The sequence below is a fragment of the Narcine bancroftii genome, chromosome 1, assembly GCF_036971445.1.
Source record: "Narcine bancroftii isolate sNarBan1 chromosome 1, sNarBan1.hap1, whole genome shotgun sequence".
Lineage (NCBI taxonomy): Eukaryota > Metazoa > Chordata > Chondrichthyes > Torpediniformes > Narcinidae > Narcine > Narcine bancroftii.
In genome coordinates, this window is record NC_091469.1 from 482424473 (window position 1) to 482451795 (window position 27323).

The following is a 27323-nucleotide window of genomic DNA, read 5'->3' on the forward strand; positions in this document are numbered from 1 at the left end:
AAATCGTTGCGGACTAGAAAGGCCGATATGGCCTGTTTCCGTACTGTAATTGTTATATGCGCTGGGTAAGTCACGTCTCCAGAATGGAGGACCATCGCCTTCCCAAGATCGTGTTATATGGCGAGCTCTCCACTGGCCACCATGACAGAGGTGCACCAAAGAAGAGGTACAAGGACTGCTTAAAGAAATCTCTTGGTGCCTGCCACATTGACCACCGCCAGTGGGCTGATATTGCCTCCAACCGTGCATCTTGGTGCCTCACAGTTCGGCGGGCAGCAACCTCCTTTGAAGAAGACCACAGAGCCCACCTCACTGACAAAAGACAAAGGAGGAAAAACCCAACACCCAACCCCAACCAACCAATTTTCCCCTGCAACCGCTGCAACCGTGTCTGCCTGTCCCGCATCGGACTTGTCAGCCACAAACGAGCCTGCAGCTGACGTGGATATTTACCCCTCCGTAAATCTTCGTCCGCGAAGCCAAGCCAAAGAAAGAAGAATATGGAGGAACATTCTTCTTGCATGTAACCTGTCTGGTCCTGTCAGAATTTTATGTCTCTATGAGATCTCCTCTCATTCTTCTAAATTCCAATGAGTATAACCTTAGTCTATCCAGCCTTTCTTTGACCGTCAGTCCTACAATCCCAGATATCAGTCTTGTTAACCTTCATTGCACCTCCTCAACAGCAAGAATGTCCTTCTTCAGATTAGGAGATCAAAAGTGTATACATGGTACTCAAGGTGAAGTCTCACCAAGACTTTTATATTCTATATGGGTACTCCCTGACATACGTCCGTGTTCTGTTCTGGATGACTGGTTGTATCTCGGAATGGATATACGTCGGAATTGTGTACTTACTTTGTTAGTCGGTCTGCCGGGATCCGTAGGCTGGGCGCGGCCATCTTGGTTCCTGTGCACATGCATGAGAGTTAAGCACCCTGAAGATATTGAATTTGTGCCCTTAACTCTCGTGCATGCGGCATCCAAACTATAATACATGAACCCACCATGCATGCGCCAATCAAAGGCTCATGCATGCTCACAGGAATCAAAATGGCCACGCCAGCCTATGGACCTCGGGACACCAACTAACAAGGTAAATACGTACATTTTGGTTCTTACAACACGCTGTATCCCTGTTATATTTTGTCAAATACAACATAAACCACATAAACTTTATATTTTTTCTTATTTTTAAAAAATTGGTCGTATGTGCTGATGGACGTACGTCGAACAGGTCGCAAGTCGGGGAGCACCTTGTATTATGTATGACCAGGGCCTTTGGCACACTGAGTTCATGTCAGCCAGCAAACACCCATTGTACTTGTCCCATTTTATTCTCCCCCATGTTTCCACAAACCCCCTCCCAGATTCTACCTCTTACTGAGAAACTGGAGGCAATTTACAATGGGTCAGTAATCTACAGAACTGCCCCTTTGAGGTGTGGGAAGAAAGAGGAGCACACAGAGGGTAAACCCATGTAGTTAAAGGAAGAACATGCCAACTCCACACAGGCAGCACCGGAGGTCAATATCGAACCCAGATGATAAGAGTTGCGGGGCACCAGTTTTACCAGTTATGCCCCTGTGCTTCTCCCAACCAACAACAATTTAATAGTCAATGGTCTGATTGGTGCTTATACAATGCCACCCCATGAAATTTTAAACAGGACAGGGCATTTTTAGTGATACCTCAAATGTTGTGGAGCATCGTTTTCGTAAATGAGGTTTCATTAAATTCCATTAATTTAAATTTTATTAATTTAGAGACACAGCACGAGATGGTATGGTTAGCATCATGGTTGGGGTGTCCGTGACCTGGATTCCAATTCTGCACTGTCTGTCAGGAGTTTGTACAATCTCTGCATGTCTGTGTGTGTTTTCTCTGGGTGCTCCAGCTTGTTCCTACCCTTCAAAGTGTACTGGGTTTGTAGGTTAATTGGTGTATTTTGGGGACATGGGGTCATGGGCCGGAAGGGCCTGTTACCATTCTGTATGTCTAGTAACAAACCTTTTGGCTCATGAGGCCACACCGCACAAATGCACCCGGGTGACCAATGAACCTGCTAACCCCATACGTCTTTCTGGGATGTGAAAGAAAACCAGAGCACCCAGAGGAAGAGACACCTTATGAAGGGCTAGGGCCCAATCATTGGTGACCATTCTTCTGATGGATGCTGCAAGATCTGCTGAGTTACTCCATGTGTTCTACCACAGGAAACTCTTGCGCCGGCATGGGCCCCAAGCTTACCTGATCGTGGAACTGACCAAAGATGCGAAATATAAAGTGTTCACAATTACTTCTCTGGAGACAAAGTCTTGGAGAACAGGTTCAGCTTTATTTCGAGTCTGCAGAGTTGGGTGTCCCTGGTCTGGAGACACACCGGAGGTTCAGAATCATCACTCCTTTGTACAGTCCCGCGCTCAACTTCACTCCACCTTCATTTATCTTCTTCCAATCAGAATCCCAATACATTACAACATTCTCCTTCTCCCTTCCATCAATCCAGGTATCACTCAGTTCCTCCCTCTTCATACATCGCATGTTACGTTAATATTCATGTTTCTATTAAGCAAGCGCAGTACTAGCTATAGACTACCTTAGGTCACTGTACCAGCCTGAAGCAGATCCTTGCTTCCTTGGGGCTCGAGATAAGAAGGGGCCCACTAGCCAGTACTGTCTACTCTTAAGCTCTAATCTACGTACTTTGCATTCCATCACTTTCGACAGAATGGTGCGAGTTTAATCACCTCCAACTATTTTTCACAAAGGTCATCACTGGCCCGAAGAAGAAGAAGGGAAGATAGAAGTTGTAGATGAGAAGGTCCAGGATTGAATAGTTCCCATCTTTCTTCTCGATATTCTCCAAAGCGAAGCTTGTGCATCGTATGATGGTAAAGCCACTTCCTCCGTAGAACAAGACGTCCTGTAGCTGGAAGGTGCCCATTACAAACCCTGTCTAGGACGAGACAGACCAGATGAGACCGTGAAATGATGGATTCTGCTAACACGCTCTCCTTGGCAAGCTAATGTTTGAGGGGTGATTTGGTACAGGAAGTATCACTAACCAGGAGACACAATGAGGCAGAGAGACCTAGGCATTCAACATGGGCATCCATAGAACACTACAGCACAGAAACAGGGATTCAGCCCACCGAGTGTGTGCTCATAGAACAATATTATCACAGAACCAGGCCCTTTGGCCATCTAATCTGTGGCCATAGAACCATAGGTAATTACAGCAGAAACAGGCCCTTCAGCCCATCTAGTCTGCCCCAAAACATTATATAACCATATAACAATTACAGCATGGAAACGGGCCAATTTGGCCCTTCTAGTCCACACTGATCCAAGTACCTCCTCTAATTCCACTTACCAGTACTCTGCCCATATCCCTCCATCCCCCTCCCATCCATATACTTATCCAACTCTTTCTTAAATGACAAAATTGACCCTGCCTCCACCACTTTTCCCGGAAGCCCATTCCACACAGTAACCACTCTCTGAGTAAAGAAGTTCCCCCTCATGTAACTCCTAAACCTTTGCCCGTCAACTCTCAACCCATGACCTCTTGCATCCATCTCTCCTACTCTCAATGGGAAAAGTCTTTCCACCTCAACTCTATCTATCATTAACTTAAACACCTCTATTAAATCCCCTCTCAGCCTTCTACATTCCAAGGAATAAAGACCTACTTTGCTCAATCTCTCCTTGTATTCCAGATGCTGAAACCCAGGCAACAGTTTTGTAAATCTTCTCTGCACTCTCTCTATCTTGTTAATATCCTTCCTATAAATTGGTGACCTGAACTGCACACAGTACTCTAAATTTGGCCTCACCAATGCCTTGTACAGTTTCATCATTACTTCCCAACTCCAATATTCAATGCACTGATTTATGTAGGCAAGCATATTAAAGGCCTTCTTCACCACCCTGTCCACATGCACTCCTACCTTCAGGGAACAATGCACCATTATTCCTAGATCTTTCCACTCCACTTCATTCTTCAATGCCCTCCCATTTACCACATATGTCCTGCTTTGATTATTCTTTCCAAAATGAAGCACCTCACACTTATCAGCATTAAACTCCATCTGCCATCTTTCTGCCCACTCCTTTAAGCAGTTTAAATCCCTCTGTAATCTTTGAAAACCCTCTTCATCATCCACAATTCCCCCTATTTTAGTATCATCTACATATTTACAAATCCAATTTATCGCCCCATCCTCCAGATCATTAATATGACAAACAGCAATGGTCCCAATACTGAACCCTGAGGTACACCGCTTGTCACCGGCCTCCATCCTGACAAACAATTATCTACTGACTCTCTGGCACCTTCCTTCCAGCCACTGTTGAATCCATTTGACTATCTCCAAATTAATACCCAAGGACTTAACCTTCCTAACTAATCTCCCATGCAGAATCTTATTGAAGGCCTTACTGAAGTCCATATAGACAACATCCACTGCTCTACCCTCATCAACATTCCTAGTCACCTCTTCAAAAAATTCAACGAGATTGGTCAAACATGATCTTCCACGCACAAATCCGTGTTGAGTGTCCCTTATCAGACCCTGCCCCTCCATATACTTATATATATTATCTCTAAGAATGCTTTCCAACAATTTACCTACCACAGATGTCAAATTTACAGACCGAAAATTGCTAGGCTACCTCCTCGAACCCTTTTTAAACCAAGGAGCCACATGCGCAACATGCCAATCCTCCAACACTATACCCATCTCTAATGGCATTTGAGAAATTACTGCCAGAGCCTGCGCTATTTCTATACTAACTTCTCTCAAGGTCCTGGGGAAAATCCTATCTATCTCTAACAAAACCTACTTGATCAATATGCAACAACTTTGATTAACAATTAGCCAATCTATGAGCTAAAACTTTAGCCACTATCTTATAATCAACATTCAGTAATGTTATTGGTCTATATGAGGCCACTTTCAAAGGGTCCCTATCTTTCTTTGGTATCACTGTAATCAATGCACTTGAGAAAGATTCTGGAAATACACCCATTTCCGTTGCTTGTTTTAATACATCCTTATATAATGGAGATAATAAATAATTAAATTCTTTATAAAACTCTGTTGTAAATCCATCTTCTCCAGGAGATTTCCCATTAGGCATTGAATACAAAGCTTCCTTCAACTCTAAATCAGTAAAATCAGCATCTAGTTTTTTTTATATCTAAATCATTTAAAGTCGACAAATCCAATCTAGATTTTAAAAAAAGAATCAATTTGTTCTTCTCCTTGGCCTCCCTCTGATGTATACAAATTTTTAGAAAATTTAAAAAATTCCACATTTATTTCCCTACATTTATAAGTAATTCCACCATTTTTCCTAACAGCATTAATTGTCCTTGATATTTGTTCAGTTTTAAGTTGCCATGCTAAAACTTTACGAGTTCTTTCCCCCAATTCATAATAATGTTGTTTAGATCATAATATAATTTTTTCATATCTATTTGTTTGTAGATTATTATAACATTATTTCAATTTAGATCATTGTAATTTATCATCTTCAGTACATTTTCCTTTTAATTATCTTCTCAAAACTTTCAATTTCCTTTTCCAATTTTAAACTTCCTGAAAATAATTGTTTCTTAATCTTTGCAGTATAACTAATAATTTGACCTCTCAAATAAGCTTTTAATGCATCCCATAAAATGAATTTATTTTGCATTGAATCTTCATTCGTCTGCAAATAAAAACTTATTTGATCTCTTAAAAACTTCACAAATTCCAGTCTCCTCAATAACATCTCATTTAAACCTCCAACGTTATGCAGTTTCAATTACTTCAGCATCCAAAGATTTAACTAACAACAAAGAGTGGCCTGACAATAATCTACTTCTATACTCTGTATAATTAAATCTCCCTTGTAACTGTGAAGAAACCAAAAATAAATCTATTCTAGAGAAAGAATTATGTCGAGATGAATAAAAAGAAAAATCTTTTTCAGTTGGATTTAATTTCCTCCATATTTCCACTAAATTCAAACTGACCAGCTTCTTTCTGAAATCATCACCCCCAAGTCCGATTCCCATCTTTCCCTTGATCTCTGCAACCCTGGTTTTGCACTTTCACTCTGGAAAGCATAGTACATTTTTGTCATAAATTTGGATGTGTTCCCCATCCAAACTGTTCATTCAGTTTCACTAATTTCAGGTGGTGGGGGGGTCACTGTTGGCCCCCATCTTTCTCTTAAAAATGATCTTAGATGGAGAAAACAGAAGAAGGTCCCATTGGCCATTCTGTATTTGTTCTTTCCTTGTACAGTTCCATCATTACTTCCCAACTCCTATATTCTATGCACTGATTTAATTGCCTCCATACATCGATAAGATTTAGATCTTTCATATATGAAATTGTGGTTTTTGCTGCTTTCACCCTCATTAGTGTTCTTGCCGAGTTATCTGTTTGGGTCCAAGCAGAAATTAAAGTCTCCTCCAACTCATATATTTTGTCTTCCTTCTGCTGTTTTTAAGAAGATGTCCTCTGTACCCCAAAAGTGTAGGGAAAGGAAGAGGAGGGCAATAGTTATAGGGGATTCAATGGTCAGGATGACTGATAGGGGATTCTGAGGAGACGATAAAGATATAACTTCTCGTGTACATGACATCCTAAAGGGGGAGGGTAATGAGCCAGAGGTCGTGGTCCATGTTGGTACCAATGACTTAGGGAGGAAGGAGTAAAATGAATACAGGGAGTTAGGTAGGGAACTAAGAAGAAGGGCCACAAATGGGGTAATCTCTGGATTATTTCCTGTGCCACGTGATAGTGAGGGCAAGAATAGAATCAGGTGGAGGTTGAATGCATGGCTAAAGGGGTGGAGTAAGGGGTAGGAATTCAAGTTCTTGGGTCACTGGGACCTATTCTGAGGGAGGTGGGACCTGTATCAAACAGATGGGTTGCATTTGAATCCGAGAGGGACCAGGATCCTGGAGGGGGTGTATGCTGGGGCTACTAAAGGGGCTTTAAACTAGTGTGGCTGTGGGAAAGGGTCCATTTCAGGGAGGACAGCAGAGAGAAGGTTTGTCAGCAAAGAAAGAATACTTGTAGACAAAATTTGCAGATGGAAGGGCAGTTATTTGAGGAGAAAAGGGATTGGTGCTATGATGGATGGGGGATAATTGTGATAAATAATAGAGTTGACTATAAAGACGGGGATAACTAAAAGGTAGGTTGTGGGAAATCTCTGAAATACATTTACTTAAATGCTAGGAGTATTGTAAGGTGTGGATAGATCCTTGGCAGTATGACGTGATGGCGATTAGTAAGACGTGGTTGCAGGAGGGATGTGACTGGCAGTTAAATATTCAGGGATTTCGCTGTTTTAGATGTGATAGACTTGGAGGGGTAAGGGGAGGGGGTGTGGCATTACTTGTTAGGGAAAATATTACAGAGGTGCTGATACAAGATAATTTGGAGGGCTCATCAAGGGAAATGGTGCAGGATTGGTTTTTTGTGGGAATACGTTGAGGTACCCACAAGAGAAGGGGCAGTGTTGGATCTACTGTTGGGGAATGAGATAGGGCAGGTGACTGAGGTGTGTGTTGGGGAGGACTTCGGATCCAGTGATCATGGTACCATTAGTTTCAATATAATTATGGAAAGGGATAGATCTGGTCCAACGATGAAGGTTTTTGAGAGGGGGAAAGGCAGATTTAAGAAATGAGAAGGGATTTGCAAGGAGTGGTTTGGGCTGATTTGTTTTATGGGAAGGAGGTAGAGGAGAATTGATGGTCATTTAAAGGTGAGATTTTGAGAGTGCAGAATCTTTATGTTCCTGTTAGGATAAAAGGCAGGACCAAATGTTCAAGAGAGCTGTGGTTTTCAAGGGAGATTAGGAAGTTGGTTCAGGAAAAAAGGGAGGTCTTCATTAAATACAGGAAGCAAGCGATGAACGAGATGCTTGGAAATTACATGGATTGTAGAAAGAAGCTTAAGAAGGAAATTAGGAAAGTGAAAAGAAGGCTATAGCGAACAGAATGAAAGTAAATCCAAAGGGTTTTTACAAATATGTGAATAGCAAAAGGAGAGTGAAGGATAGAATTGGTTCCTTAGAGAATCAGAGCGGACAACTGTGTGCAGAGCCGAATGAGATGGGGGAAATATTGAACGAGTTCTTCTCGTTGGTATTCACTAGGGAAAGGATATGGAATCATGTAGGATAAGTGAGGCAAAAAGGGTAATTATGGAAAACATAGGGATTAGGAAAGAGGGGGTGCTGGACCTTCTGAGGCATATAAAGGTTGATAAGTCTCTGGGTCCTGATGGGATTTTTCCCAGGACCTTGAGGGAAGTCAGGGAGGAAATAGCAGAGGCTCTGACGGTGATTTTTCAACAATCACTAGAGGGGGCATGGTGCCGCAGGATTGGCGTATTGTATACGTGGTTCTTCTGTTTAAAAAGGCTTCCAGGTGTAGGCCCAGCAATTATCGGCCAGTAAGTTTGACTTCAATGGTGGGTAAACTATTGGTAAATATTCTTAGGGATAATATGTATAAGTACCTAGAGAGGCAGGGAGTGATCAGGGACACCCAAGAAGAAGAAACCCTTCCTTTGGCACCATCTTTAAAAATCGCTTCTCTTCCGGCGCCATCTTCCCCCCAAGTCAGAGTTCCCACCTTTATTAAATTAAATTTAGACATTCAGCGCAGTAACTGGCCCTTTCGGCCCACAAGCTCATCTCACCCAACTGCACCCATTTAATCTACAAGACCCATATGCCTTGAAGGATGGGAGAAAACTGGAGCACCAGGAGGAAACCCACATCAGGCACGGGGAGAACGTACAAACTCCTTACAGACAGTGCTGGATTCGAACCTGGGTCACTGCTGCTGTAACAATGTGACACTAACCACTACGCCAACTGTGCCACCCACAAGAGAGGAGCAATATGTTAGGTAACAAACATAGTGATCGAGTTAAAGGTACCTCATGTTTTAAGCACACATACTTAGATAAGGACTGTGCCTGACAATAGCACCTCACCAGGGCAAGGATAGGCCTAGGTCTTCCTTGTGACAAGACTTCAGAGCCCATATAAAAATGAATTAAACTGAGTTGCTTATTGCCTTGTATATAGAGATTGTCATCAAAAATGTTGTTTTGTGTGCTATCCAGACAAGTCAATCCATATAGAATCCAGACAAGTCATCCTCTTCATAGTACAGCAGGTAGTGAAAGAATAAAAACACAGTGGTGCAACAAGACTAAAATGTAGGATATAGTTTTTAAAAAGTCATTCAGTTTAATTTAGAGATTCAGCATGGTAACTTCTGGCCCATGAGCCCACGCTGCTCAAACACACCAACAAGCCTGCAAAGCCGTTATGTTTTGAAAGGTTGGAGGAAACTCACACAGAAAAGGGGAGAACGTGCAAACTCCTTACATTCAGCGCCAGATTGGAGCCCCGGTCCTGATCGCTGGCACTGTATCAGCAAAATAATGACCATGTCGCATGATTAAATTCAATATTTCTTATGATCACTCTTTCCAGTTTATATCTAACCAAAAATCAGGACTGCAGAAGTAAAAGCAGCAAATGCTGGGAAAACTCAGTAAATCAAGCAGCGTCTGAGGAAAAAGATACCTCATCAGAATTGGAAAAAAGAGAAAAAGTTCAAGTTATCTAATCGTATCCCCGATGAAACAGTGTTCGCCAGTCATTGGTGCAGAACAGTGCAAACACAATGCACATGCAGACAAGCTATACATATGCACAGTATCTACATATTAAAATAAATATTATGATTGAATAATAGTCACGGAGAGTTGTTTTATCAGTCATTCTCTCTGCCCGTGGGAAGGAGCTGTTCCTTAGCTTGGTGGTTCTGTCTCTGATCCTCCTGTATCATTTTCCCGATGTGATTAGCTGGGAGATGCGTGCAGGATGGTAGGGGGGAGATGCCTGCAGGGTGGTAGGGGGGAGATGCCTGCAGGATGGTAGGGGGGAGATGTGTGCAGGGTGGTAGGGGGGAGATGCGTGCAGGGTGGTAGGGGGGAGATGCATGCAGGATGGTAGGGGGAGATGTGTGCAGGGTGGTGGGGGGAGATGCGTGCAGGGTGGTAGGGGGGAGATGCATGCAGGATGGTAGGGGGGAGATGCATGCAGGGTGGTGAGGGGAGATGTGTTCAGGGCGGCAGGGGTCCTCCCTGATTTTGCAAACCCTCTTTAAACAACAATGCTGGTAAATCACATTGATGGAGGAGAGGGAGACCCCAGTGATCCTCTCTACCACTTTTATGGTTCTGTGCACTGCCCTCCAAAATAATTTTCAGAAACAAGGTTGGGGGAGGAGTGGGGTGGATAGTACAAAGAGAATAGCTCTGACAGGGACAGGGTGAGACTAAATAGTTGAGGGTAATACATTTCTGGCAGAAATATTTAAAATGTCCTTCGCCACAGGTGCAGCTCCGGAGGATTGGACGGTAGCTCACGTTGTTCCGTTGTTTAATAAAGGCTCCAAAGGTAACCCTGGAAATTATAGGCTTGTGAGCCTGGCATCAGTAGTAGGTAAGTTAATGGAAGGTGTTCTAAGAGATCAGATATACAATTATTTGGATAGCCAGAAACTGATTAAGGATAATCAACATGGTTTTTTACATGGTATGTTGTGTTTGTTATAAATCTTTTGATTATCATTGTATCTGTAATCACATATTCAAAATTACTTCCCTCTGGTAACCTCAGACTGCTTCCCAATTTGTCCTTCAAGTAGGATTTCAGTTGGTAGTATGCCAACACTGTATCGTGAGTTATATTATATTTATCCTTCATTTGTTCAAAGGATAATAATTTATTTCCTGAAAAGCAATTTTCTATTCTTTTGATCCCTTTTTTCTCCCATTCTCTAAAGGAAAGGTTATCTATTGTAAAAGGGATTAGCTGATTTTGCGTCAGTATTAGTTTTGGTAATTGGTCATTTATTTTATTCCTTTCTACATGAATCTTCTTCCAAATATTGAGCAGCTGATGTAATACTGGAGGAATTCTCCAACTTTAGGAAACTCATGATGTTTCCATTCATGCCAGAATTGGCATTTTCTACTTTACTTTGGATCAGTCCTTATTTCTGTGCGTATAGTTTGCCTGCTGGACACGGGCCACAGTGACAACACTGAGATAACGTACATGTAACTGCACCAATTGGTCTCACCCTATCGGAGATCTTCTCTTTGCCACCTTATCCATGACATAATGAAGGGTCCCAGATTCAAAACATTAACTGTTTCTCAATCCACAGATGCTGCCTTGCTAGCTGAGAGTGTCAAACCTTTTATTTCAGAATTCCAGCATCTGCAGTGTTTTCCTTCTCCAAAGTGCATTTCACTTTTCCAACATTGATTTTTTTTAAATATATTTTTCTTCTCCATTTTAAATCATCTATTAATGTTGCACTCAGCCAGCACCATCTCAACTTGTTTTGTTAGGAGTTACTGAATCCCGTGACTGAACAAAGATCAAATGATGATAGGCTACAAAAGACACATTATGTCTTCAGTTTATTATGTGAGCCTCTTTTACAACTAATCAAAAGCTGCATCTGCTCCTAACCTCAAAGTTGTGCATGTTCTCGATAGGTTGGCTTGTGCAGGCTTGTCTGGACACCCAAGCATGTCATCTGAGAGTTAGCAGTTGTGACATGCTTTGTGCAAAACAGGCGTAGGCGTGAGGCTGCCACAGTTTCATTCCATCTTATTTGGTCTCCAGCCAAATCAGTGACCTTCTCTTTGGTCCCCTCACCACTCCTTCTCCACTGCAAATTAAAACATCCTTCAATTTGAACCTTTCAAGTTCTGATGAAAGGGCCCAGGCCCAAAATGTTGGTTACCCTTTACTTCCTACGGACGCCGCGTGACCTGCTGAGTTTCTCCAGCACCTTTGTGTGTTGCACTCAACCCCAGTGGTTGCAGATTTTCTTGTTTAACTCCCAGGAACGGTCATTGACCTGCAACCTTAACTTTGTTCTCTCTCCTTGCTTGCTGCCTGCTACAGCATAGAGCCGGCCCTCTGGCCCAAATCATCCATGCCAAGCAAAAGAGTCATTGTGTGGACAAAGTGGCGACTCTCTGTCTTCCTTACCATATAACCATTTACGCTTACGGTAGACGAAATTAAAGAATTTCACGTACGTTACATTCTAAATGGAGTATTACGTGACACTAATGGAACCTTTATCTTTACCTTTCATCTATCCCTATCCATCTCTATTTGTCCAAAAGCCTTTGCAACATTGTAAGGTCAGCAACAACGATGGAAAATCTCGTGAAGTGGTACGAGAATAGCAACCTGAGTCTCAACACAGACAAGATGATGGAGGTTGTCATGGACTTCAGGAGGACAGGAGAGACCATCCTCCTCTACACATCAACAGCTTTGTAGTAGAGAGAGAGAGAGTGGAGAACACAAAGATCCTTGGAGTTCACTTCACTCGTGACCTATTGTGGACACTCAACATCTCCTCACTTGTCAGGAAGGTGCAATAGTCACACACACACACACAGACTAGACACCTGTAGGTAGCTGGCGATAGATTTAGATCGTGAATTTGAACTTGAAGGTGTCTGCACTTCTGCAGTTGCCTCTGGCTGGTTCCCCAGATGCAGACCACCCTGTGAGTGAAACCAATTGTCCTTCAACCTCACCCCTCACATCTCAAACCTTCGGTCTCTACTCCCTGAAATCAACTACCTCGGCGAGGTCTGAATCCACTAAGATTTCGAGTATCTGCAGTCTTCTTCTGGACTCGGGGGTTCTTCAAAAAACATCACCAGTCAGAAGGTGAACGAGGACTGCAGATGCATCAACGTTGAAGAGGGAAAAGGAACGGCAGATTGGTCCGGGAGGAAATTGCCCAAAGAAGCCAACATTTTGCAGGGGAGATGAAAGGGAGGGAATGTCGCACAATCGCTGGAGGGAGGAGAGAAAAGCCAGCGCCTTCCCCAGGACATCCGTGCGCGCACTTCATTGCTTCAAGGGAAGTGTCAACGCTCCTTCTCTATCTCTTTCTCTCTCTCCTTCTCTCTCTTTCTCTCCTCTCTCTCTTTCCTTCGCTCTCCTTTCTCTCTCCCTCCCCTTCTCTCTCTCTCTCCTTTCTCTCCCTCTCTCCTTTCTCTCCCTCTCCCTTCTCTCTCTCTCTCCTTCTCTCTCTCTCCTTCTCTTTCTCCTTCTCACTCTCCCCTTCTCTCTCTCTCTCATCTCTCTCTCCTTTCTCTCTCTCACTCTCCTCTCTCTCTCCTTTCTCTCTCTCTCCTTTCTCTCTCTCTCCTTTCTCTCTCTCTCCTTTCTCTCCTTCTCTCCATCTCTCTCTCTCTCCCCTTCTCTCTCTCTCCTCTCTCTCTCCTTTCTCTCTCTCTCCTTTCTCTCTCTCTCCTTTCTCTCCTTCTCTCCTTCTCTCTCTCTCTCACCTTCTCTCTCTCTCCCCTTCTCTCTCTCTCTCCTCTCTCTCTCCTTTCTCTCTCTCTCCTTCTCTCCTTCTCTCTCTCTCTCTCTCCTCTCTCTCTCTCCCCTTCTCTCTCTCTCTCCTCTCTCTCTCTCTCCTTTCTCTCTCTCACTCTCCTCTCTCTCTCCCCTTCTCTCTCTCTCTCCTCTCTCTCTCCTTCCTCTCTCTCTCCTTTCTCTCCTTCTCTCCTTCTCTCTCTCTCTCTCCTTCTCTCTCTCTCTCTCCTTCTCTCTCTCTCTCTCTCCTTTCTCTCTCTCTCCTTTCTCTCCTTCTCTCTCTCTCTCTCTCCCCTTCTCTCTCTCTCTCCTCTCTCTCTCCTTTCTCTCTCTCTCCTTTCTCTCCTTCTCTCTCTCTCCTTCTCTCTCTCTCCCCTTCTCTCTCTCCTCTCTCTCTCTCTCCTTTCTCTCTCTCACTCTCCTCTCTCTCTCCCCTTCTCTCTCTCTCTCCTCTCTCTCTCTTCTTCCTCTCTCTCTCCTTTCTCTCCTTCTCTCCTTCTCTCTCTCTCTCCTTCTCTCTCTCTCTCTCCTTCTCTCTCTCTCTCCTTCTCTCTCTCTCCTTTCTCTCTCTCTCCTTTCTCTCCTTCTCTCTCTCTCTCTCTCCCCTTCTCTCTCTCTCTCCTCTCTCTCTCCTTTCTCTCTCTCTCCTTTCTCTCCTTCTCTCTCTCTCCTTCTCTCTCTCTCCCCTTCTCTCTCTCCTCTCTCTCTCTCTCCTTTCTCTCTCTCACTCTCCTCTCTCTCTCCCCTTCTCTCTCTCTCTCCTTTCTCTCTCTCTCCTTTCTCTCCTTCTCTCTCTCTCTCTCTCACCTTCTCTCTCTCTCTCTCGATCTGTCTACCCATCTCTCCCCCCCCCTCTCTAAAATTGCTGAGCTGGTTCGGCCAGGTTTGACGTACGCGAGGGCGAGCCAAATGCTACATATAGAAATACACAGCTGCGCTGTCCGGGACAAGTCGGTCGGGGCTGATCCTCCCGGCGAATAAAATGTGCCTCTAATGTGCGTCCAGCCCTTGGAAACAATCTGGAAGGTTTGGGACGCGCCCACCTTGTAACCAGCTGCAGTGAAGGTCAGTGACGAGTCAGCGGTAACGAGTGGGGACGGCGACCTCCTGACCCGCTCCGGCCTGGACCTGACCCGCTCCAGCCTGGACCTGACCCGCTCCGGGCTGGACCTGACCCGCTCCGGCCTGGACCTGACCCGCTCCGGGCTGGACCTGACCCGCTCCGGCCTGGACCTGACCCGCTCCGGGCTGGACCTGACCCGCTCCAGCCTGGACCTGACCCGCTCCGGCCTGGACCTGACCCGCTCCGGGCTGGACCTGACCCGCTCCGGCCTGGACCTGACCCACTCCGGCCTGGACCTGACCCGCTCCGGGCTGGACCTGACCCGCTCCGGGCTGGACCTGACCCGCTCCGGCCTGGACCTGACCCGCTCCAGCCTGGACCTGACCCGCTCCGGGCTGGACCTGACCCGCTCCGGGCTGGACCTGACCCGCTCCGGCCTGGACCTGACCCACTCCGGGCTGGACCTGACCCGCTCCGGCCTGGACCTGACCCGCTCCGGCCTGGACCTGACCCGCTCCGGCCTGGACCTGACCCGCTCCGGGCTGGACCTGACCCACTCCGGGCTGGACCTGACCCGCTCCGGGCTGGACCTGACCCACTCCGGGCTGGACCTGACCCGCTCCGGCCTGGACCTGTAACAAGTTACCCTCCGGGTTGTATTTCTTTCCCGCTTGGCAAGTGTCGAAGCGCCCATCTCTGCGGTAACTCGTGAGCCGAGACGGTGACGTTTGCAGCCTCTCCCTTTCCATGAACGGACATATCTTTCTTTTCACTCTCTCCCTCCTTTATTTTTAAGTCATTTGATAAAATACTTTATTTCCTGGAGCTTGGAAGATTGGTGGGGGGGGGGGGGTGGTGGGAGGGGGTGTTGATGGTGGTGTTTAAAATGATGAGGTGTTGGACTAATGTGAGTCAGCTTTTCCCACTGAGGGCAGTTGAGATACAAACCAGAGGACGTGGGTTAAGGGTGAAAGGGGAAAAGTTGAGGGGGGAAACTTCTTCACAAAGGGGTGGGGGTGTAGAACTAGATGCCAGCTGAGGGGGTGAATATGGGCTCAATTTTAACCTTTAAGAAGAATTCGGACAGGTGCATGGAGGGTGGAGGGTAGGTCAGTGGGTCTAGACAAAATAATAGTTTGGCTCAGACTAGAAGGACTGAAGGGCCTGTTTCTGTGCTGTAGTGTTCTATGATTATAGGGTTCTCCGGTCACTGTGGGAGCAAATGTTTAACAAAAAAAGCCAAAATATAAAGCCAGTCTGATTGGAGAAAATCGAGCAAACGTCTGAATGCGGGGGGGATGAATTGTCGATGTTTCCAGTCCAAGACTCTGCATCGGAGAAAAGAAAGAAGGCAGATGCTGGAAATTGGAACAACACACAAAGAGCTGGAGGAACTCAGCTGGTCAGGCAGCATCTGTGGAAGGCAATAGACAGACAATGTTTCAGGCACACAATAGTTCGTCGGGAATAGCAGGATACTGATGGGAGGAAGGGAAGGGGTGGAGGCTGGCGGGAGGAAGGTGTGGGTGTAGGCAGGTTTTTACATGTTGAAGCTCTGCTGTTTGTAGTGGAAGTGGTTAAACCAATTCACACTGGGTTTAAATTGAATTCTATGTCCTGCAAAAAGGAGTCATTCATCAGTGAAAATCTGGGAGCTCTGGGTGAAGGTGTCTTCATGAAATGTGAAAGAAGCGGTAAGGAAGCCCAAGGGAGTTGCAAGACACAAAGGTTTGGTTTCCTTGAGGATTTTTTTTGTATTTATTGTCTCTTTTAAGCATACTATTGGGTTTGTCTACCAAGTACTTGTTCAGCTGCAATAAGTGAGAATCTCAGTGTAGATGTACATTGTACAGTGTGTGTGACTATAACGTGATCATTATCACAAAGGTGGGGGGGGGGGGATGTCTGATAGCTACAGAACAAAAAATGGGAGAGGTTGTTGAGGAATATTGAAAGCGTAGGAAGTTACCTAAAAAAAAAAGGACAAAGTATGGTTGTGAACTATTGTGAATTGAAATTTCCCTTTCATGTTTACCAAGCCACAGTGGGAAAAGCAAGTTGACCAATACCTAAATGATATTTTTTTTAAAAACCATTCTGCTGGAGGGGCTCAGCAGGTCGAGAAGCATCAGTGGGAGGAAAGGATCGCTGATATTTTGGGTCATATTTTGATGAAGGATCCCTGGCAATTTGCTGACCATCTGGTATGGGGACACCAAGGCCCCTGAGCAGAGACCCCTTACAAAGGTAGTGAACACAGCCCAGGAGATCACAGGCAAAACCCTCCCACCATTGAGCACATCTACAGGGAGCGCTGCCGTCAGAGAGCAGCACCAACCATCAACGATCTACCCTACCCAACACACGCACTATTCTCACTGCTGCCATCAGGAAAGAAGTATCGGTGCCACAAGACTCGCCCCCACCAGGTTCAAGAACAGCTGCTCCCCCTCCACCATCAGACCCCTCCACCATCAGACCCCTCGATGACAAACTCAATCAGGGACTCCTTTAAGGACTGACTTGTGCAGTTTATTGATTTATTTTCTTTCTGTATTGCACAGTTGGTTTGTTTATATTTCTTTATTTGTTAACGTGTGTACATTGAATGGTTTTTTTGCCAATGAATGTCAATCTGCCTCACTTGCAGGAAAAAGGATCTCAGGGTTGTACGTGATGTTCTATATCTACTCTGACATTAAATCTGAAACGTTGGCCGGTCTTTTTCTCCCACTGATGTTCCTTCAGCAGATAGTTTGTTGCTTTAGATTCAAGCACCAGCAATTTCCTGTGTCTCCAACCCATACTCAAGAACAGCAGGCAGAAAGACTACTCTTTAAAAAATATTTTATTTTTGGTTTTCAAATACATTCTTTACATATATATATATATACACCAAAATAATCTATATATCACTTAAAAATAAATACATAGGCCTTCATCTCTTTCTTTTTTCTTATAAAAATACAAAAAAGTACAATTTACATACATATATATAAAACGAACCAATATAAAAATTCCAAAATAAAAACATTCCAGCCCCCCTCATTACCCCCTTCCCCATAACTAAAACAAGATAAATGGATACAGAGTCTTTTGTCTACCGCCGAGGCTCACAGTCTATTTTGCTGGTTAAAACAATAGTATAAAGTTGAGGACAGATCACGTATTTACAACAGCAATATTACACTTGTGCACCAATAAAGTTCAACGACAGTTGCCAGGTCTTCAGGAATGTATCGTGTTTGCTTCTTAAATTATAAGTAATCTTTTCCATAGGAATACAACTGTCCATTTCTGATATCCATCTCTTCAGAGAAATCGGTGTTTCTAATTTCCACGTGATGGTAACACATTTCTTAGCTATCGCCAATTAAATCATAGTAAATGAGATTTGGAACTCAGTTAAATGATTACTCCAGGAGATCCAAAATGAGTGGTGGACTAGCCTCACCAAACGAACCCAGCTCAGCGCGGACATTGGCGACTTCAGGGGTTTCTACGAGGCTCTAAAGGCTGTGTACGGCCCCTCACCCCAAGTCCAAAGCCCTCTGCGCAGCTCAGACGGCAAAGTCCTTCTCAGGGACAAGATCTCCATCCTCAATCGATGGTCAGAACACGTCCAATCCCTTTTCAGTGCCAACCGCTCAGTCCAAGAATCCGCCCTGCTCCAGCATCCTCAACAACCCTTGAGGCTAGAGCTGGATGAGGTCCTTACCCGGAAAGAGACATATAAGGCAACTGAACAACTGAAAAGTGGCAAAGCAGCAGGTATGGATGGAATCCCCCCAGAGGTCTGGAAGGCTGGCGGCAAAGCTCTGCATACCAAACTGCATGAGTTTTTCATGCTCTGCTGGGACCAAGGAAAGCTACCTCAGGACCTTCGTGATGCCATCATCATCACCCTGTACAAAAACAAAGGCGAGAAATCAGACTGCTCAAACAACAGGGGAATCATGCTGCTCTCCATTGCAGGCAAAATCTTCGTTAGGATTCTCCTTAATAGACTAATACCTAGTGTCGCCGAAAATGTCCTCCCAGAATCATAGTGTGGCTTTCGTGCAAACAGAGGAACTACTGACATGGTCTTTGCCCTCAGACAGCTCCAAGAAAAGTGCAGAGAACAAAACAAAGGACTCTACATCACCCTTGTTGACCTCACCAAAGCCTTTAACACCGTGAGCAGGAGAGGGCTTTGGCAAATACTAGAGCGCCTCAGATGCCCCCCCAAATTCCTCAACATGGTTATCCAACTGCACGAAAACCAACAGGGTGGGGACAGATACAGCAATGAGCTCTCTGAACCCTTATCCATTGACAACGGCGTGAAGCAAGGATGCGTTCTCGCACCAACCCTCTTTTCAATCTTCTTCAGCATGATGCTGAAACAAGCCATGAAAGACCTCAACAATGAAGACGCTGTTTACATCCGGTACCGCACGGATGGCAGTCTCTTCAATCTGAGGCGCCTGCAAGCTCACACCAAGACACAAGAGTAACTTGTCCATGAACTACTCTTTGCAGACGATGCCGCTTTAGTTGCCCATTCAGAGCCAGCTCTCCAGCGCAAGACGTCCTGTTTTGCGGAAACTGCCAAAATGTTTGGCCTGGAAGTCAGCCTGAAGAAAACTGAGGTCCTCCATCAGCCAGCTCCCCACCATGACCACCAGCCCCCCCCCCCCCCCCCACATCTCCATCGGGCTCACTGAACTCAAAACAGTCAACCAGTTTACCTACCTCGGCTGCACCATTTCATCTGATGCAAGGATCGACAAAGAGATAGACAACAGACTCACCAAGGCAAATAGCGCCTTTGGAAGACTACACAAAAGAGTCTGGAAAAACAACCAACTGAAAAAACACACAAAGATCAGCGTGTACAGAGCCGTTGTCATACCCACGCTCCTGTTCTGGCATCACCTACAGCTCCTACAATGCTTCCATCAGCGCTGTCTCCGCACCATCCTCAACATTCATTGGAATGACTTCATCACCAACATCGAAGTACTCGAGCTGGCAGAGTCTGCAAGCATCGAATCCATGCTGCTGAAGACCCAACTGCGCTGGGTGGGTCACATCTCCAGAATGGAGGACCATCGCCTTCCCAAGATCGTGTTCTATGGCGAGCTCTCCACTTGCCACCGAGACAGAGGTGCACCAAAGAAGAGGTACAAGGACTGCTTAAAGAAATCTCTTGGTGCCTGCCCCATTGACCACTGCCAGTGGGCTGATATTGCCTCCAACCGTGCATCTTGGCATCTCACAGTTCGGCGGGCAGCAACCTCCTTTGAAGAAGACCACAGAGCTCACCTCTCTGACAAAAGACAAAGGAGGAAAAACCCAACACCCAACCCCAACCCACCAATTTTCCCTTGTAACCGCGCCTGCCTATCCTGCATCGGACTTGTCAGTCACCAACAAGCCTGCAGCAGACGTGGACATACCCCTCCATAAATCTTCGTCCGCGAAGCCAAGCCAAAGAAAAAAAGAAGAAATGATTACTGATGTCTATAAAATTCCCCAACAAATATAATTCTGGATTTCTGGGGAAGTTGACTCCTGTAATCTTAGATAACACTTATGACACTTCCTGTCAGAAAACATTTACTTTCACACAGGATCAAATGGATTGGAGAAATGTTCCTTCTTCTATTCCACATCGGAAACATCTGTCGGATATTTCAGGCTTTGATTTATGCAATCTTTGCGGAGTCAAATGCAATTGATGAAGAAATTTGTATTGCACCAAACCATTCCTCACATTAATGTTACCTCTTCTTTACACCATTCAGCCCAGGAATATTCCTATATTTTCACTGCTTCCCATCTTTCTCTGGACCTATGAATTCTGAGCTTTTTCCCGTCCGTCTGGAGGGTAAAATAAATTTGAGTAATAAACGTAGGTATATTACCCACCCATAAAATGCATTCCAATTGACTCGACCCCGGAGGAGTCGTATTGTTTCCACAAATTTCTCTTAAAAAAGCTCTTAATTGCAGATAGCAAAGAAAGGTGCCATTCGGGACATGATATATTTGCTTCATTTGTTCAAATGACATTAAAATTCCATCCTTATAACAATTTGCAATGTCGTGTTCGACTTTAGTCCCCTTCAGGGACCAAATATTTAGAATCCTATTCCCCATTATCATTTGGCAGCAATGGATTGTTACATAATGGAGCCCTGATAGAAATTCCAGTTTTCCTTCCTATTATGTCATTGGTGTCTTGCCGTATTTTAATCAAATGTATCAATATAGGATTAGAAGAATTTTTAAAAATTAGTTTCAAGTTCCACCTGTAAATAAAATCTTTAAGAGATGCTTCCTCCAACCCATTGGGCACCATAGGTACCCAATTCGGTGATTCTAATGCAAAAAAGAATGCCAAAAACCTCAGCTGCGAAGCCAGATAATATTTCTTAAAATCCAGAAGCCTCAAACCCCCTGATTTGTAGTCCCATGTCATTTTGTCCACTGCTGTCCTCGGAACTTTATTGTCCATAAAAATTGCCTAACCATACCATTTATTGTTTTAAAAACTTATTTGATAAATTTATTGGTATTGATTGGAACAAATATTGGATCTTTCGCATGATCTTCATTTTAATACAGTTAATCCTTCCTATTAAGGTCAGGAGCAGGTCCTTCCACTTCTGCAAATCTTTTTTTCTTTTTTTGCCAATAAAGGAGAGTAATTCAATTTATATAGATGTTCAAATTGTTTTCAAGCACGATTCCTAAATATTTAATCCCATCGTTTTTCCATTTAAACATACTGTTTACTTTAAAGCGCTCATAATTTTGGTTTGTTATTGGTAAAATTTCACTTTTTTCCATATTTATTTTATATCCTGATACTCTCCCATATTTTATTAAAATTTCCTGTAATTTATCCATGGAATCTTCGTGTTCAGACTATACAGCAGTATATCATCAGAAAACAAACTAATCTTGTGTTGAACTTGTCCGGGTTCGAAGCCTTTAATTTTAGAATCACTCCTGGTCATTTCTGCCAGAGGTTTTATCACCGTAACAAATAGTGCTGGAGAAAGGGGGCAGCCCTGCCTGCTCGAACGGCTTAATGGGAACATTCCTGATATCTGGTTGCTATTTTTGTCTCTGGATTTTGGTACAGAGCCTTAACCCAATCTATAAATCCTTGTCCAATACCCAACTTTTCCAATGTTTTAAACAAAAATGGCCACTCAAGTCTGTCAAAGGCTTTTCTGCATCTAGAGATACTACGATATTGGGGTCCTTCCGTGACTGAGCTAAGTTAAATAGTCGCACCAAGTTGTTTGATGCTTGCTTCCCTTTAACAAATCCTACTTGATCTATGTGAATTAATTTGGGTAAAAATTGGCCCAATCTGTTTGCTAATCTTGTGCTATTATTTTGTAATCGACATTAAAAAGAGATATCGGTCAATAAGATGAAATTTTCATAGGATCTCTGTTCTTTTTGGACAAGGCAGTAATTATTGCTTTTGAGAAGGAATCCGGTAATTTCTGGGTTTTCACTATTGTATCCATAAACAGAGCCATTAACAGCTCTTCAAATTCTTTATAAAGCTAGCCTGGAAATCCATCCTCGTCCAGGGCTTTGTTAGCTTGAAGCGTTCCCAATGTTTTTTCAATTTCTTCCCTGGTAAATTGTAAATCTAATTCCTGTCTGTCCTTATCATTCAACTTTCGAGAGTTCCTCTTCATCTAAGAACTTAACTATTTCGGCCTCAGCCCCCAGCGAGTCAGGTTTATATAAATTTTTGTAATATTGTTGAAATGTTTAATTTTTCTTCTTTTGATTGTATGTAATCATGTCATTTTCGTTTTGTATAGCAATGAGAGCTCTCGCTGATTCTTCAGCCTTCAGTTGCCATGATAATTCTTTATGCACTTTTTCTCCCATTTTGTGGTATCCCTGTTTTGTATTTAATGTAGTCTTTTCTATTCTACATGTTTGTAATGTGTTGTATTGAATTTTCTTGTTTCCCAATGGCATATATTTGTCTTTATTTCCCGTCCTTTGATATTCTTTTTTCTAATTCCCGTATTTCCATCTCCAATTTATTTATTTCCACCTTAAATTCTCTTTTAATCTATTTTGCACATAAAATAATTTGTCCTCTCAAATATGCCTTTAACGTATCCCATATTTAAAGCTATTGTCCGTTGATCCTGAATAAGTTGCACAAAAAAGTTCAATCTGTTGTAGTATAAATTGTTTAAAATCCTCCCTTTTTAGTAACATTGTATTTAATAGCCATCTTCCTGCTTCTCTGATAATTGTATTACCAAGGTTAGCGACGAGTGATCTGAGTCCAGCCTCGGTAAGTTTTCAGTTTGTACTACTCGAACTTTCAGACTCATTGATAGCAAAAATAAATTCATTCTGGTTTGTATGAGTCATATTGTTTTGAATAAAATGAATAATCTCTCTCCTTAGGGTTAGACTGCCTCCATACATCAATCAAGTTTAAATCTTTCATATATGAGAGAGTTAATTTAGCTGCTTTGGCTCATGTTACCGTTTTTGATTTTTCTAGGATCGGATCCAAACAAAAATTAAAGTCTCCTCCAATCAATTTATTTTTCCTTTCTTCTGCAGCTTTTAAAAATACACCCTTCATAAAGTCTTCATCGTCATAGTTCGGGCCATAAATATTCATTAACGTTCATGAATCTGAGTAAAGTTTGCTATTTATCATTACATATCTACCCGCTTGGTCCATGGAGACATTTTCTACAGTGGTCAGGAGGTTCTTACTAATCAAAATTGCCACGCCTGCTGCTTTTGAATTGAATGAGGAAGAGAAGACCTGCCCCCTCTCCCCCCCACACAATCGCCTCAATTTGTCCTGTTCCACTTTAGTAAGATGTATTTCTTGGATAAATACTATACTTTTACCTCTTTTAAATATGAGAGTATTCTTTTCCTTTTGACAGCCTCATTCATTAAAACATAAACTTCAATGACCTAACCATAATATCATATTAAAAATTCTGTTCAAATATACAACTATGTAAACTGTTTCGTGATCTGTGACCTTTCCCTAAAAATCATGCAATCTCCGCCCCTGGCAGTGATGTAGACAAGAAGACCCCAAGGTCCATGAAAGCCTTCAGGCAGAAAGAAGAAGATTCCCACCCTAAAGTGCCAACTTGAAAACTATCCCTCCCCCCATTGACGCCATTACCCCCCTTTTAAGCTAGAGTTGTACCGTGCTGTTCCTTCAGAACCTTCTTTCCATTCTCCGAGCTCCCTGAAATGTAGATAAGATAGAACATTGACATTTCACCATAAAAATTAAGATGACCACCACACAAAAAATAAAACTTTACTACATCCTTAAATACCTTATTTACACCAGTCTTTCACCGTCGGCTTTGTTGTTCCTCTTCATTGTTATCGGATAAACTCATCCACTTCTTCTTTTGACTTAAAATATCTTTTATTGCCTTAAAAAATGTCCACTCTCAATGTAGCTGGGTACAGCATTGTATATTTAAAGTTCTTTTCTCGGAGTTGCCTTGTGACCATGTCAAATTGTCTTCTTCTCTGAATCACCGCATTACTAAAGTCCTGGAAGAACATGATCTCTGCATTGTCCCATTTCAAGGGAGAACCAAAGTTTCTAGTATTTTCATAAGTAACTCTTAGGATCATCTCTCTATCCTTGAAGCTCAACAATCTCACCAGAATGGGTCAAGAACGGGCTTCACCCATTCTCGTCGGTCATATACCAAAATTCCTTGGATTATGGGCAGGTCCCGGCAGACTGGAAGACAGCAAATGTCACGCCACTTTTTAAGAAGGGATGTAGGCAGAAGACTGGAAATTATCGGCCAATTAGCTTGACGTCTGTAGTTGGATAAATGCTTGAAGCCATCATTAAAGATGAAATAGTGAAACTTTTGGAACGTAAGGGTTCAATCAGGCAGACGCAGCATGGTTTTAGAAAGGGAAGATCTTGTTTGACAAGCTTGTTAGGATTCTTTGAGGATATAATGGGTGCGGTGGATAGAGGGGAACAGGTTGATGTTATATATTTGGATTTCCAGAAAGCGTTTGATAAGGTGCCGCACAAGAGACTTCTCAGTAAGTTACAGGAAAGTGGAGTCCGGGGAAGTCTATTGGCCTGGATCGAAAATTGGTTGTCTGACAGGAGGCAGTGAGTCGGGATAAGTGGGAGTTTTTCAGGTTGGCAGAGAGTGGTAAGTGGGGTGCCGCAGGGGTCAGTGTTAGGCCCACAACTGTTCATCATTTACATTGATGACTTGGAGGAGGGGACAAAATGTGGTGTAGCCAAGTTTGCGGATGACACCAAATTGAGTGGAAGAGCAAATTGTAATGAGGATGTGGAGAGTCTGGAGAGGGATAGAGTTAAGCTGGATGAGTGGGCAAAGGCCTGGCAGATGGAGTACAATGTTAGTAAGTGTGAGGTTATCCACTTTGGCAAGAAAAATAAAAGAGCTGAATATTATTTAAAGGGTGAAAAACTACAGCATGCTGTTGTGCAGAGGGACTTGGGAGGGCTTGTGCATGAATCGCAAAAAGTTAGGTTGCAGGTGCAGCAGGTTATTAAGAAGGCAAATGGAATGTTGGCCTTCATCGCTAGAGGAATTGAATTCAGGAGTAGGGAGGTAATGTTGCAACTGTATAAGGTACTGGTGAGACCGCACCTGGAGTACTGTGTCCAGTTCTGGTCTCCATATTTGAGGAAAGATATACTGGCTTTGGAGACGGTCCAGAGGAGGTTTACTAGGTTGATCCCTGGGATGAAGGGATTGACTTATGATGAAAGATTAAATCGCGTTGTCTCCGCTCCATCCTCAACATCCATTGGAGCGCTCACACCCCTAACGTCGAGGTACTCGAGATGGCAGAGGTCGACAGCATCGAGTCCACGCTGCTGAAGATCCAGCTGCGCTGGATGGGTCACGTCTCCAGAATGGAGGACCATCGCCTTCCCAAGATCGTATTATATGGCGAGCTCTCCACTGGCCACCGTGACAGAGGTGCACCAAAGAAAAGGTACAAGGACTGCCTAAAGAAATCTCTTGGTGCCTGCCACATTGACCACCGCCAGTGGGCTGATAACGCCTCAAACCGTGCATCTTGGCGCCTCACAGTTTGGCGGGCAGCAGCCTCCTTTGAAGAAGACCGCAGAGCCCACCTCACTGACAAAAGGCAAAGGAGGAAAAACCCAACACCCAACCCCAACCAACCAATTTTCCCTTGCAACCGCTGCAATCGTGTCTGCCTGTCCCGCATCGGACTGGTCAGCCACAAACGAGCCTGCAGCTGACGTGGACTTTTTACCCCCTCCATAAATCTTCGTCCGCGAAGCCAAGCCAAAGAAAGAAAAAAAAAAAAATCGTCTAGGATTGTATTCGCTCGAGTTCAGAAGAATGAGAGGAGATCTTATAGAAACATATAGGATTATGAAGGGTATGGATAGGATAGATGTAGGAAGGTTTTTTGAGCTGGCCGGGGAAACTAAAACGAGAGGACACAGTCTCAAGATTCGGGGGAGTAGATTTAGGACAGAGATGAGGAAAAATAGTTTTTCCCAGAGAGTAGTGAATGTTTGGAATTCTCTAACCAGGGAAGTGGTTGAGGCTGCCTCATTAAACATATTTAAAATTCGGTTAGATAAATTTTTACATGATAGAGGAATTAGGGGATATGGGGAGAAGGCAGGTAGGTGGAGTTAGGTCATAAATTAGATCAGCCATGATCGTATTGAATGGTGGAGCAGGCTCGATGGATCATTTTTGGCCTACTCTTGTTCCTACTTCCTATGTTCCTATGTTCCCAATGTTCGATGAGCGCGTTCAATGCGCACTCATTCGCTGAGTTCATCAGTGCGAAGGACTTGAGGGATCCAAGCTTCGACGAATTGCACAGCATCTTTGCCATCTGCACTTCTCTCAAGCCAACAATTTGTACATTTCTTTCCCCGTCCAAAGTTCTCCATATGATTCAATTTGTCCAAAAGAAGCTGCTTACCTGTCACCCATTGTTCAGCTTGTTTCTTTAGTTGATTGATTTGTTTATCATGTTTGCCAAGATCTTTCTCGGCTCTGTCCACTCTTTCATTTAAATCATTAATGGTTTCACCCACATCTCTCACTATGGTGGTAAGTTCTTTATTGGCATTCTCCACACTTGTAAAACGTTGTCCCAGACCTCCAATCTTTTGCAGCAGAATTTCAGTCTGGCCTGTGGTGATATGTAATGACACCACTAGGTCACCAGGGGTCACCCCGGTGACCTTGTCTATAAAGCAGTCCGGAGCTACAGTCCAGCCTTCCAGGTTCGTCTTGCAGAGAGACAAGACCTCTTAGTGTAAATGTTAGTTTATTAAAGCTGTCTGATACTCGCACTGCTGGTGTGGTTATTGTCAGTACATGGTGTTCGTTGAGAGGAGGAGGCATCTCCATCCACACTTTCCGTCAAGGTGACTGGCGAGGCTGGAACTTTTTCCATCACTGATTTTGGCTTCTTACCATGGGATCACCCGGTCATTCATCAATATTAACCTTTTAAAGATGTATCCACACTTTCGTAGTTGAAAATCTTCCATTAAAACTACTTTAACCGGTGCGGACTCGAAAGGCCAACATGGCCTGTTTCCGCTCCGTACATGGTTATATGGTCATCTTTTAGAGGATTTTCTCGGAGAGCTCAGAGAAACACATCTGCTCAACCACCCAGCATGGCCTTGCCCCTCGGCATAAGGATTACTTTAAAGTTCGTTGTGATTATTGTATGGACAAGAAAAGTA

The 27323-nt window shown here is 43.8% G+C and overlaps 1 protein-coding gene across 3 annotated transcripts in view; it reads left to right on the top strand.

The window, feature by feature from the left end:
* Positions 1-13882: 13882 nt before the first annotated feature.
* Positions 13883-27323, top strand: part of hhatla (hedgehog acyltransferase like, a) — a 75780-nt gene continuing 62339 nt past the window's right edge. Inside the window, exons 1-2 of one of the 3 annotated variants that reach the window (XM_069914912.1) lie at positions 13883-14532; positions 16158-16258. The gene's annotated coding sequence lies outside the window, so the exon portion shown is untranslated. The remainder of the gene's footprint in view (positions 14533-16157; positions 16259-27323) is intronic. The other 2 variants (XM_069914913.1, XM_069914910.1) reach the window with 2 other exon arrangements.